Source organism: Dromaius novaehollandiae, chromosome 1 (assembly GCF_036370855.1).
Source record: "Dromaius novaehollandiae isolate bDroNov1 chromosome 1, bDroNov1.hap1, whole genome shotgun sequence".
In the NCBI taxonomy this organism is placed as follows: Eukaryota; Metazoa; Chordata; class Aves; order Casuariiformes; family Dromaiidae; genus Dromaius; species Dromaius novaehollandiae.
The window spans coordinates 26,206,940-26,221,583 of NC_088098.1; the positions used below are offsets into that span (position 1 = coordinate 26,206,940).

Below are 14,644 nucleotides of genomic sequence, written 5' to 3' on the forward strand. Positions count from 1 at the left end.
GTGGTATGGAGGGGTCCCTGTCATTTGACCAGTAATGCACCATGCACCAGATGGTCCTCATGCGGGAACTATAGAGTCCATCCCCATCTCTTTCCTTAGGAAAATATTAGCTGAATTATTTATTTGAATTAGTGAATGCCGAATTCTCTTTTGGTTTAAAAACAGCATGAAGTTGCTGAAATCAGTGCAGTCATCCTGATTTAAATCTGTTTTGAACAGAAATCACAAGAAGCTTCATTCTGACCTTGCACCAGCCCTTACACTTCTGTGTAATACAGTCGACTTATTCTCGATTTCCATTTATGTGAAAATTGGTTCTTAAAATAGATGTTGTCTTTTTTTCTCTCAGTCTGCTACTATTAAATTATTTGACCTACATCTCAATAAATATTAGAAAAAATGTTCTCCCCATTCCTCTTCCACAAATACACTTCAGAACTTACATGTTCAGCTTTGACTCCATTGTTTGCTCCCCAAAAGATTTATCAGCCAAAGAAAAGGGAAATCCACAAGACAGCCCACTCTCAAGAACACTAACATAAGGTGTCCATTCACACTTTTAATGCATGCATGTTATATACAGATGTCCATGAGGAACATCACCTTTCATCTGTCTTAATTTTTTACCATTTCAATGAGACAATTCTATTTTGTGTCTATGTCAGTGTTCCCCAAAAACTCCTTTCACCTAGTCCCCATGAAGTTGTCTGTATTAAATGAGAAGCACCTTGTACATTTTCTTTTCCTATCCAGAAGTAATAATAAAATTCCAGTAAAAGAAGATTATATGCTCTTGATTTCAGATGGGCCGACAGGTAAGTTATTACAGCAGTAGGTTAGAAATGTAATGCGCTCAGACTCTGAACTCTTCCATCAGTTTTGCCAGAGGTTTCTCTGTTTAACTCCCAAAAGACTTAACGGGAATTAACCATGAAAATCCCTTTTGCTTCCAAAGGAATACTGCCCTTACAATACTGAGGGAATGGAATGCAGAACGAGTGAACACTTGATGCGCACTATCTAAATAAACTAACAGTGTCTTCAAAATGAAGTCTCAATAATTTGAAATTGGCTGTGCATCATAGAGTTGTCAGATTGTTGCCTTAATATATCATACTGCCAACTGTTTTAACCCAGGACTTTGAAAATTGCCTGAATCTGTTATAAATGATCTAGTGCAAAATATAGGTCTTATGAAGCAAATGTCATAGAAACAGGGTGAAGAGGCACTCACATACACACCTTAAATACACTCTGTTTCATGTAGCAGTAGCTGAGCCATTTGTTCAGTAAGAATTCCATGTTCAGCTCTTAAAGGGCTGGGCTTCTGGTTTTTTCTTATCTGGTGTTGAAAAAACATTTTCCTTTCCTTTTCTCCTCACTTTATAACAGCTGCACTGTGATTTCTCAAGAAATAAATGCTAAGGAACTAAACTTGATGAGTGAAAGATTGTTATTTTCATTGTTGAACCAGTTGATCCCTGCCACCTGCTTACAGTAACTATTTCCAGTCTTATTACCAAGACTGAGAAATGTGCAGTTTACAGGAAACTGAGACATTTGCATAGAGTTTTTTAAGTACATATGTTCTTCTCAGATTACCACAGAAATAATAAAAGCCTATAAACTACGCTGGTGCAAACAGTCACTTCCAGGATTCACTCACTGCCAAAACAAACATTTCACCATTTCCTGGAACAAACACTTCAGAAACCCTTTCTTAAAACTGCCATATAATGCAATTGTATTCCCTATAAACCATCCCTAAGCCTTAAACCATAATGCTCAGTCAAAGTCTACTAGACTGGTATTCTGTTCTTCATTTTAGCACTTTGAAACCCGATGTAAAAAATTCAGCATATTCTTAGTACTACTAATCACACATCCTCTTACTCTTGCCTATATTGTTCAATTTCAGAAACATCAAAGCATGACTGAACATGTAAGTTTTTTACATTAAAAGGAAGTATTTATTTCCTGTCTTGAAATGTTTTACTTCATCTAGTTTTTAGCAGCCATATTTAAATATCCATATCCCTGATTTCCCAGATTTTTAAGTAAGGGTTAAAGGGTTTAAGGGTTGAAAGCATACCTCACTTAAAGTGAGCAGCAAAGACAGTTTTGTCTGAAGTAGGATCATAATTGTATTCGAAGAGAAAAGTGAAGCAGTTAGAAGTCTGAAAGTTTCATAATTAAGACTATCTGTATAACTTTAGCTATCTTCAGCTTCTCACTTCAACTACCAAAGGGCATGCTAGCTCCATTATCTAATTAGTCTGGCCTAAATTGGTCTAAAGTGGGTTTAAGTCCAGCCTTGAAATCCCACTAATTCTGTGTTCTCAGTTGCCTCCAGCTGCCTGTGGTACCTGCTGCAGAAAATGTCTGCAACAAGTTTTTTCCTCTGATTTCTTCTGTCTTACTCCAGAATGGCCATTAAGTTATCTTCCCCTTTATAAATTTTATTTCTCTTTCAGCACCACCAGGTCATGTTTTTCCAAGATGTGATCCATGTTTTAGTAATTAACCCACTTGGGTGAATAAGTCATTCTGAGCAATAGCCAATTCTTTTCTGAGGGGTTCCCATTTGATTGCAGGTTGTCAGCATTTCCCTATGTTCCAGTGTTGGCTTTGTGGCAACGTCCTTTGAAAATTCAATACGCTAAAGTGGTTAGGAAAAAAAGAAAGAAAAAAATGCTCCCCTTCCAATATAGAGTGTGCAGTCTGAAACAGATATATCTAGAGGACCCGTGATAGACCCATGATATCAAAGAGAATTTGTAAGTTTTACATAAATTCCTCAAATTGCCACAGTTTTGTTATGCATGCATATTTATGTGAGGAGATATACATAATAGGGATATACAGTAGATCAACCAAGTGTTCTGTTAGCTTTTGAAGCACGGCATTAATATCAAACTTACGATGCAGCAGAGAATTATACAACAGGTATGTTTTACATGGCTGTTGCTGATCTTGTACTGTGAGGAACTGGTGTGTTCAGTTATCAAAGAAATGTTTTTATGTCCAGGCACATATCCCAAAGTAGGACTCTGAGGCCACACTCTTCTCAGTGGTGCCAGGAAAAGAGGCAAAATGAAACACAGGAAATCCCACTTGAACATAAGAAAATACTTTACTGTGAGTGGTTGAACACCGGAACAGCTTGCCCGGAGAGGCTGTGGACTCTCCATCCCTGGAGATATTCAAAACCTGACTAGATATGGTCCTGGGCAACCTGATCTGGCTGACCCTGCTCGAGCAGGGGAGTTGGACCAAGTGATCTCCAGTGGTGCCATCCAACCCCAACTGTTATGTGATTTCTGTGATTCTGTCTGAGAGGATTTTCACCATCACCCTTCCCGCTGGAGAAAAGCACTCCATTTTCTAGGGTAGGACACTGCAGCTTCACAGGACAGAAACAAAGGCAGGAGATAAACACAAGCACTTTATCAAAACCAGATTACTAGTATTTAGAACTCTTATTTCTGTGGGTTTTTTTAATAATGGGGAGTGAATAAGTTCATAAAAATTTAATAAAAATATGTAGCGAGGAAATGCAAGAGCTTAAGAGATTAATTAAATATCTCAAACAGGACTTGGACATAATTTAGTACATAAACCCTCCAAAAAGTGACCCAGAAATTCCTCATTGCAGCAAGAGCAAGAGCAAGACTTATCAATGCTCACTTTCATCTGGCATTTACAATTTGGACCCAAAGTTGCAAGTTTCCTATTTAGGAGCAGAGCTGGTCAAGAATGTGTAGAGAAGAATCTAATCCTCAGGGATCCAGATGTGAGATAGATAGTGCATAACCTAAATATCTCTCTCCCAGTGAAGTCTCCAGAAGAGTCTGATCCAATTGGTGTGTTCTGGTAAGGCACATCAGCAGCAGTGCTGAGCTTAGTGTACCCACAAATACTGCAGGAAGAATAACCAATCCTTTTGCAAAACCACCTAGTGGCTATATCACATGAAATACAAGACCTGGAATTCAAGCCCAGTCTCCCACCTCCTAGAGGAGTTCCCAGGAGCACCAGGAGGTAGGATCCTGGCAAGCACACTCTTCCTGTCTCCTGTTGATCCAGGACCATCTACATATAAAAATGCAAGAGCAATGGTACCAAAAAAAAAAAAAAAAAAAAAAGGCAGAGACACTGACTCTCATGTCCTTTAATTCAGACACTTCTCTCTGATGAAGAGATTAAAGTCCTGGTCCCTGTTCCATGGCCTGACATTAGTTAGTCAGTAAGAAAACACGTAAAACAAAAAACACGGTAAAAAGTCCAGGCAGCAAGGACCAGATCCCATGTGATTGTATTGCCAGCTGAGTTTCTTACCTAGTACGGTGCAATATCCTATTCCTGCTCAGTTTTTAACCTTTTTAACAATTAAACACTCAAATATTGCCTAAGTTTATGCAAATACTAGTCCAATTAAGCAAGTTATTGCCATTTGCTGACATTAGGCTAAATTAGTTTTTTGTAGGTGATGCTTTAGGTGATGCTGTAGGTGATGCTGTAGGTGATCAAAGGTGATCCTTTCATATCTTCAGGAAATTGGCAATTCTGCAATACTTTATAATTGCATCATAGAGCTCCATTCATGCAGTTCCTCCTGCCATGCCACAGCAATGCTGTTCTGATAGTATATGCAGCATTCAATCTGTCATGTTTCTTAAAGATGACCTACCTTTATCCAGAGATACACTCCTTTCTGCATCCTCACAAGTATCATAAAACTAAAAAATCGCTTCTCCTGTTCCACATACAAATGAGAACATTTCATACCTAATATCCAAAAAACTGACAAAATGAGACCATGGAACTAGGTTCTAGATATCAAATTAGTAGTAGTGAGCAGGTAACAGTTGAGGTGACACTGCTGTGGGACACAGGAATATCCACTTTCTAGATCATGAGACCTGAAACTCATGAGAAGAGCGTACATTCATACCAGCTGTTAGCAAAGCCAGCATTCACGCTCCATCCTACATGTTACAGACTTGACTCTCTCCACTGTCTGAATTTCATGTATTCAAAGCAATTTCATTCAGGATAATGCTTTTTTACCAACCTATACTTTCTTTGCAGAGCTCTAAATCAGTCCAGAGACAGTCTGTACTATATATCTGTATTTTCTTCAATTAAAAATTTAAACAATAAATTAGTAGAAAGTGAATGGCTAATGCGTAGATCTGAACCAGTCATATCAGCAAAAAAAATAATAATTCTAACATTGACAGTTAATTTTTGCACATGAGCAGAGCCTAAAAGTTCTGTGAAAGCTGTCAGTGACAGATATCCTGCTTTATCCTATTATTTTTAAATCCTCCTCTCAGTATATTGTTAGAAATAGAAAATGCTTTTGCCAAACAGTCTGTATAATTCTACAACATACTGTCCATTCATGGTTCACCGCTAACCTAACCTTAAAGATAGTAGAGAATGGGAGAATTTATATATCTCAGCTCTGCAAAAAGTGATTGATTTACCATATATCACTATACACCAATAATAGTCATGCAAATAGTTCCAAGAGCACTGGAAGGAATGGAGCAGTAACTGTGCAACTGAAGCAACGAGGATCTTGATAGTGTGATTGTTAATCAGTTCCATCCTAACCTAACAAGTAGGATATCTGTAGTCTGTCACAGAACCAACAACGTCATTGATTCTAGCACAATGTTATGCTTGCTACTTGTCATCCTGCCCCTGGATACAGAAACCACGGTGACATATTCAGTGTCCTGTTCAGCTGCACGGTGGAGCACAGCCAAGCCTCACCATGAATAGTTTGGATTGGAAAGGGATTAACAGACTGCAGACCATAGTTTGATTTGACCTGTGGATGAACAGTTGATCCTGAAGCCTCAAGCGTTGACCAGGGTCCCTAGAGCATCCTGAGAATGCCAGCAGCGGTCAGTGAGAAAGAAAAAGGTAAACTCTAGGATAAGCGGCCAACACCTGCATTCACACAATTTATGGGAACTTCACCTGTCTCTGAGACCTCTGCTCATCTATCTAACTTGGCTAAAATCAGCCTTTAGGTTCAAAAGACAGTGAACGGGAGGGAACATATACATGAGCTTCATCTAGTTATTACATAGCTTTGTGACAGAAAGTATCTGAAAAATAATGGACCATAATCATCTTGCATCAGGACCTTGCATCAGGCCCTGGCCATTTCCTAATAATCTCCAGTACTCAAACAACATAAAAACAGATGGGAGATATACAAGATACCCTACCAGCCTGGCAATCCCCCCCCCCCCCAATCTAAAGAAGCATTCCATGCACATCCATACACTCTGGAAAATGACAAAAGAGCTTGGCTAGAAGAGCTTTATATAGCTGGTTGGCTCCTCAGACATGGGGCTGTCTACCCTTAATATCAGGTGTATGAAAATGTTGGGCACAGTTCAGCTAGAAGCCATCCTTCCCGTCTCTCAGGTGTTTTTAGGTTCTCCTATCAAGGCATGCATTCTGCTTTATATTTTCACTCACCCTATTCATTTTGCTCCATAGTGTTCCACCGGCATCTGTGACAGTGAAAAAAAAAATTGCTCTCAAATGCTGTGATTGACATTGTTAATGGCCATTACGCTGCAGAGCTGCTATGTGCTTCAACTGTGGCTGGCTTATTTCAAGTTCTGACTTTCCATTTAGCAAAGTAAACCAGGAGCATTAAATAGTCTCTGAGTAAGCATTTTATTGAAAACTCAAGTGTTAAAATAGCATAGACAAAAGGACTGTCAAACATAATACCTGGGAAGGGATGAGGTGGGCAAACAACACAAACCAAACACTTCCTTTGTTTAAAAAAGAAAATCTACCAGCTTTTGTCTATCATCTGTTTCTAAAGCTAATAATCTGTTTCTAAAATCACAGGGACACATCCCCTACTGGAGCAAATTAACATAACTTCCTATGTCAGTAATGCTATGGTACCGACTTGCATTGGCTGGAAATCTTCCATTGTGTGGAGATGCTCCCCTTTTACCCGCTTACTCAAGCACAACAGACCTAACAGGGTTGGTGGAGTGTCACAAAGCAAGATATGTGAACAACATTCAGTGCAGAGGCCAGGACTGCTTAGCCATGCATTGCAGGCAGAAAGTCATTACCATCAGTCACTACGGCTCTGGGTCAATGTCCCCAGTTCAGCTCCTGAATTAGAGGAAAGATTCGCTACCTGCTTCTCACCAGATTGTTTTCACATTACTGGTTAGACAAGATTCAGGCAAAAGTCATGCCTTCCACCTATGGTGATTTAGTCATGAATTCATAACCGTGCTCAGCTGACATCAGTCCTTTCAGCTATCTAGATTGCCGAATTGTACCACTGTGATGTATTCATGTTACTGTACGTCTTACACAGAAAAACTAATCAGTGAATGGAATTCATTTACAGGACTTTAGTAGCTGAAAGACGTATTGTAATGTAACTTATACTAAAATATGTACAATTAATTGATTAAACTGTGGACAAAAATACATTAAATAAATGAATCACTACTGCTGTAAGACTGTTCTCAGTGTCTGTGCACATGCTTTGACAAATCCCATTTACAAGACTTGTAAGGAATGGTATTTTATTTTTGGTAAGGGAGAAAGAAGAAATATCCTTTCCTCCCATTCCACATTCAATTACCAAAACATTAACAGACCTTCTAGCAAGGGAGGAGTGCAAAGAGAGTGGATGTAGCAGAAACATCATTAAGTTTGGTCCACCTTCTTTTGAGGTCCTAATGAGAGGTTCTTCCTCCTTCCAAGGACATCAGGGAATAACAGCAAGTGTCCCTGTTGGTCAGGAGCTCAGGACCTCACTGAAGATCTTGTTACTGTGGCATTACTACAGTGTTGCCCATATTAGCTAAAAACTGTTGATGGAATGAGAATGTCAATACTTCCCACTGACAATATCACAAGGTCAGTATTACTCACATTAAAAGATTTGAAATATGGACATACAATATAGTGTTTACCCTCTGGGTTTTTCTTTTTTTTTTTAATTGATCTAAACAAATTATTCAAAGATTAAGTTATAAACATGACATTCTTTCTACATACAATTTATGGGAGATCCAAGGCAGCAACAATTACAGAAATGTCCTCAACCATTTTAAAATGTTATCTTACTAAATGTATCTACTTGGAACTACTTCTTCCAATAGTATAATGTTTTATTTATTTATTTATCTATTTATTTATTTCTGTGGAACTAAATCAATTTGCCTCACTGTGGGTGTGACTGGCTGTATCTTTTATCAGTTATGTATTATCACTCTACCCTGGCTATGCAAATATAAACAATTTGGTAGTTCTTTAGTACATGACAACATACATATGGTGCACAAACTGCACAGAACAAAATAAATTCTTTGCAAACAATGAGCCCCGTACTACAAAGACCACATATGGACCTTTCTTTCTCTGCCTCTACCTCTCATCTCTCTCTCTGTCTCCCCCTCTAAACCATATATATATAAAGGCCACTATAAAGCCCAGCAATTTAAATATAAAGATTATCTTTTTGCAGGCACAAGTAATTAGCAGTGCAATTTAACATTGGAAATTATTCATGGCCACAGTTAAATTCATTTGTATTTCTAACTACCCAGTATGCAAGTGAAGTCAAGTAATTACATGCCCATGCTACCTAAATTGCACACAAAAAAATAAGTGAATTTAACGCTGTAACACAGATTTAACAGTGTATCTATGAAACCTCAATGTAAGAACGGTATCCGGTCTTTAAAATATAGTTCTAATGATCGAAATGTTAAATGGTGTTTAGAAGCCTGAGGATACAGATAAGTATCTAATGGGATTTTCAGAAGCATACTGGTGCATCCCTCCCATGAGAGTCACACAGAGTAGAGGTTCTCCTCTGCAGGACAAAGCCTTTTTCATATGCTCAGCAAATACGCTTATGTATATTTGCCCTTAAACCTTTGTTTGTCCCTGTGTAAACATGCAACATAGATCAATTTTTAAGAAAAAATAAGCTTCAACGGACAATTTTGAAACATTTTTTAAAATACCTCATTAAACACTTCTGAGAAATATATATAAACCATCTGAGGATCTCAGGAAAGATTTACACCAAAAAAAATTGCAATAATTATCTGTAAGGATAATTATAGTCCTATGGTCATACGAACACAATTTTGTTACAGGTGAAAATGTACATTACTGAGTTGGAGACCAGGTCAGAGGTATTCAGCACAGAATGAAATTTACCTCTGGGATGAGAGCCAACCCAGGATCCAGACACTACTGGCAATGTCTTTATTCTGCAAAGAGTTTACAAAGCACAGAAACCAAATATACTGCAGGTGAAATTCTCCATTGTGCAGGGGTCTTACACAGGTCTCTGCATTACATAAGTCCTACTTAAATACCATTTTAAAGTTGCACAAATATACTGCACAGGCATGAAATTTCCCTTGGAAGAATTCCTTGAGCCCTTTGAAAAGGATGTACTTTGATAGCATCTATCACAGTGTCTTAAGCAATACATAAATCTTGTGCTGGCCTCTGCACAGAGGTGGATATACCTTGCAGAGTCTCTCTCCTATTTTGTACAAACATCACAAAATCCTACAGTGTTTCACAGTTTCCGTTATGCAGACTGAGTAGACATTGCATATATCCAGATTTCAGGACAGCCAGTAAACATCTTAATTACTGAAATAATCAAGAGAACAAGGGCATGAATATTTTACATTTTAGCTATTCACAACTTCTGGCCAACAGCTGATACCCTGATTCCATTGAAACTGGTGAGTGTTGTTTCTGACCTTGGTGAGGCCAGGATCTTACCCCATGTGTTCGGCTTATAGTAACTCGTCATCAACAGCCTGTCTTCCACCCCATTTCTACCTTAGATTCCATTAGTAAGATTTCTCAGAGTAGGACTTCTCTCAAAAAATCTCCCATCCTGAGGAAAAAGCTCAAAACAATGACAACACCTACCCAGGATCCCCATCGAGCTCACACTTTTGGTATAGAATTCCAGAGCACGTATTCTCAAAAGAAATTAGATGCCAAGTACCCAAACTACTACTTACATCCCAGCAAGGTTCCCCTACAATAGTGCTCAGCTGTCACCACCGCAGTGCCTGACTTCGTGGTACTGTCCATATGTACCCAAGCATCAACACCATCTCACTGCAATGACTGCTCAGATCTGCAGCTGATGCCAAAGACACAGAAACCTCAAAGAAGGATTCTCCAATAAGGTGTTCCAGATATGGGGATGGATCTAGTGGGTCCAATGCACTGGACTCAATCCCTTGGTTATTTTGAAATGGTTATTCTTAAAATCAAATTGAAAAAGCTGCCAGGCAGGATATGGGATCCTCAATTGCCAGTGACAACACTGAATACCTCACCAGTTACTTTCTAGGCTGTGATTATTATAAAAATAAAATAATTCTAACAGGAGAAAATGAGAGAGATCTGCACCAAAGCTGTCAATAACTTTGCAGTTGGATTGCCCAAAAGCTTGGACATCATTCACATCTTTGGTCTGAATTAGAAAATCAGGGAAATAGTCCTGGCTGTCACATACTCTAGAGAATGCTCAGATCAGTCCGCAATTAGCTATAATGGGGTACACAAATGCTCTTGCTCTTATACTTCACTTGCACTGTCTCTCACCCCTTCCTTCTTGGGGAAGAGCAGACTTAAACACCTAAACAAAAGGCAGAAAGAGATATTTACCTTCCTGAGGGTCATCACTTCTTTTCTCTGTGATGTTTATATAGCACACAGCTCCTCTGGTTTTTTGACCCTCCCTTATACCGCATGGTGGGAAATTTACTCAGGGTTCAGGATCTCTCCTCATGGCAAAAGTACAGGATTTTCCACCCAAAAAATTCTGAGCCCCAAGAAATTCTGCCTGGCTACCCCAAATTATCTCAGCTTGCAACTAAGGCTTCCTCCCAGTGTTTTCTGCACGTTTCAGATCTCTAACCCAATGAAAAACTACACAGCACAGATCTCTTCCTCTGTCCTTTCTTCGCTTTTCTCCTCCCCCCTTTAACAGCACATTCATTTCCTGGTTCACACTCCTAGAAGTCATCTTTAACTGACTGCTCTGCCTTTACCTCCCAGATTCCCAGTCCCGTGACTCCTGAATTTGCTTTCCTTCCATGAGGAAAGTGACCTACTCTCAGCATAACCAGAGCGTTATCTCACACTCCAGCAAAAATCATTCCCCTTGTGATGAGGGTTTCTCATGCCTAACTCTACCCTTACAATCAAAGAAATTAGGGAGCAATTTATTCAACCTATGTTTATTCAACTTGTGCTTTAGAATGAGATAAAATGCTCCCTGAAATACCTGCTTTTCTCCAATGACTACAAAAAACAGCTTAGCTATATATAGCTGTAGTTTAGATATCTATATTTGGTTGAATAATATTAGACCATTGGTTCTCAGATTACACATATGAGAATAAACCTGTTTATGCTAAACCAGTGGTTGAACACTAGTCTATGAATTCTAGAAGCCCATGGATTACTCCTAAGCAGTCTGTGAAAAGTATTAAAGAAAAGCAAGTTCTTAAATGTTATGTAGCAATATACTTCTGTAACATTCCTATGAAAGAGCACAGACAGAAAAGGTTAAAAATTATCACATTACATTTTTTTATGATTATGATGATGATGTCATACTTTTTACTCTTCAATTATAAATCATAAATCAGGGTCAGAGAATAGTCCCAATCACGCACATATTACTGCTATTCTGTATCACAAATTATAAATCAGTCTATTTTCCAATCCAGTATTTTAAGTATTTAATTTTCCATGCATTCAGGGAATCCTTTGCTGTATTAGACAGCCCATTAAGTGCCTGCTCTTAGTAGCCACTTCCTTGTCCTTCATGTTTTGACATTAAGAATAACTTTAAGAGTCATTGTACATGGATGTTTGGGTACCTCTATGTAGTCACAGAAAAGGGATAGCAGGGGAGGTCTGCTTAGCTGAGCTGATTGTGACATATGAAAAGTACAGCTTGAGGTGACTTTAGTAACTACCCAAAATGCCAGTTTTTAATAGGTGAAGCTAACTCCAAAGATGAGCACCAGCACAAGGCCATAATAATCACATTCATGGAAAAAAAGAAAAAAAAATGTGGTGCTTGGGGTCTGCATGAGTTTTCTGCACAGGAATAAATTTCAAGCCACAAGCTTTAAACAGTGAAATTTTTATTTTAAATTATTTTCCTGTTGCTGCAGATCCTTGGGCTTGACCAGGCTACTTCTGTGGTTTGGCCACTGATCACCATGACTTTTAGAAAGTGCCAAAAGCAAAAACCTTTGACAACATCTTAAAAAATGCCTATAGTCTACTAATGGTCTCAAAAATGAGACATGCATTATGAGTCGACCCCATAAATCCATCCCCACGAAGAATTTATTTTGACTTGAATTGGAAGGTCCCAGTGAAGAATTTTCACAGAATCCAAATCTCCCTCCCCAAAACAAGCTGTTCCACAACAGCCTTGAAATTGAACCAAATTACTTCAGGGTAATTCTTTATGATGTTCCTGTTTCTCTCAGACTGACTTACATAAAATCTGAGTAGGCAGCAGGGCGGAGGGGCATGCTCTTTTCACCCAACACAAAGCCCAAAGGAGTTTTATCCAACCCTTCATGCTTTTTTCCTCGTTTTAACGCGATGACGGCTGACCAGGCGAACCACACAGTGCACAGGGGGATGGGTGCGGTGCCCGTGCTCCGGCCTGGGCCGCAGGGCCGGGGCACACCTCTGTCCGTCGGTCCCTACAACACCATCCTGACCGCCCATGGGCCCGCAGCCGCGCATGGGGCACCCACGCTTGTCACTGCTCTTGCCTCACGTTTGGAGGGGAAAATGCTGGCCCTGTTGTGAACAGAACAGGCGTACATTAAAATTCATTATTGTTGCCACAAAACGCGCTGACAGCTCTGCGCCGGTTTTGCCTGCATGTTAAAAAGCCTGTTTACCGGCTGCAAGGAGGGGAGCGGGGAAGCTGGGGAGAGGTGCAGCATCCTAAGGGCTCCTCAGCCAACAGGCCCTCCCCAAGCCACGGCACTTCTGCCTCAGGAGTTAAAAGGAAGGAATTCGCTGGGTGAGATTTTGGGGGGAAGAAAATGGGCCACAAACTCCAGCATCCAAGCAGCAGCAGAAGCCCCTCAGTCCCTCTGCTAAGGGGCGGCAAGGCACCCGGAGGAGAGCGGAGAGCTGCTTCCTGGCCCCCATTTTAAGCGACGGGGACGGGAGGGGGAGTTCAGAGGCATAAACAAGGCGCGCAGGACCTCATTCCTCCCCTCCTTTTCCTCCAGCTCTGCCCCGGCTCGCTACTAAATCCAGCTCCGCTCGGCATCGCAGCGGAAACGCGCTGCCAGCGCGGCTGCTGGGGCTGCCTTGCCCTCCCTGAGGAGACCAGTGCTGCGGCGGAGGCCGCCGAGCCACCCCCGGGCAGGCTGCCGCCGCGGCTGCCGTGCCCCCAGCGAGGCGGCCGCCGCCGCGGTACGGGGGAGCTTGTGGCGCTGCGACAGGGGAGGACGGGGCTCGGCGCGCGCGGCGCCGCACTGAGCATGCGCCGCCCGAGCCGCTGACTGGATCCACCGCCAAGGTACCCAGGCGGAAAAAAAAAACGGGAAAAAATACAGAAAAACGGAATGGAAGAGCGGGAAATGAACGACGGCGCAGGAGAGTAAAACAGGGTTTTAAAACAGACCACCAGGGAAAAGCAGCCCTGCGCTGGCGGGAAGGAGCGGCTGTGGCATGTGGGGACCTCCCGCACCAACAGGTAGGAGGAGAGGGGCTGGGGCTGGGGGCTGCGGGTGCGGGCGGGCCCCGCTGCGGGAGCGGCGCGGGGGGACGGGGGGGTATTTCTAAAGGAACGGCGTAATGGCAGCGCCGCCAGACAATGCCGCGCTCCGCGGCCCCCCGCCGCGGGGGGCTCTCGCAGGGCGCCGGCGGCTGGCAGGCGGCAGCAGCTCCCGGGCTGCCTCGCAGCGCGGCGCCGCGCAGCCCTGCGTGGCCGTGTGTGTGTGTGTGTGTGTGTGTGTGTGTGTGTAGTTGTGTGTAGTTTGTGTGTGTGTGTGTGTGTGTGTGTGTGTGTGTGTGTGCGTGTGCGTGTGTTAGTGTGTGTGTGCGCGTGTGCGTGTGCGTGGAGGCAGGGCCGGCCGCGCGGCGGGGACAGCTCCACAGAGGAGGGGAAGCGGCGGGGCTGGCGGGAGGGGGGAGGGGGAGCCTGATTTCATGGTTTTTAAAACGATGTGCCATGATCTGATCAGCCTCTGTTTACACAGCAGCAATCAGGCTCTTTTGTGGACGGTAAGAATGGCAGGATTTTGCTGGGATTCAGTGGGAATATCCTTTGTGCACCCGAGGTGGCATAGGAAACACTTGGCGTGGATAACGGCGGAGCCTGATCATGCCCGCTGTGGCTCCCGTCCCTGGCTCTGGAGGGGAAAAAAACAGCAGCAGACAGTTCTTTAATTTATTTTATTTTATTGCATGAAATACGTTCCGGTGCGATTTACCGGGAGGATTAGTAGGAATTGCGGAGCCCTAATTAGCTAAAAAAAATCCATTTATTATATGTTTATTTAAGCATAACCAAAACCAGCCCTTCCAA

The 14,644-nt window shown here is 41.8% G+C and overlaps 1 protein-coding gene across 11 annotated transcripts in view; it reads left to right on the forward strand.

Annotated features, from left to right (window-relative positions):
• Positions 1 to 13,287: 13,287 nt before the first annotated feature.
• The window catches only part of GPR85 (G protein-coupled receptor 85), a 54,823-nt gene continuing 53,466 nt past the window's right edge, over positions 13,288 to 14,644 (forward strand). For 6 of the 11 annotated variants that reach the window (XR_010388007.1, XR_010388004.1, XR_010388010.1 and 3 more), the window contains exon 1: positions 13,288 to 13,810. The gene's annotated coding sequence lies outside the window, so the exon portion shown is untranslated. Of the gene's footprint in view, positions 13,811 to 14,255; positions 14,341 to 14,644 lie in introns of those variants that run through there. The other 5 variants (XR_003261784.2, XR_010388017.1, XR_003261786.2 and 2 more) reach the window with 5 other exon arrangements.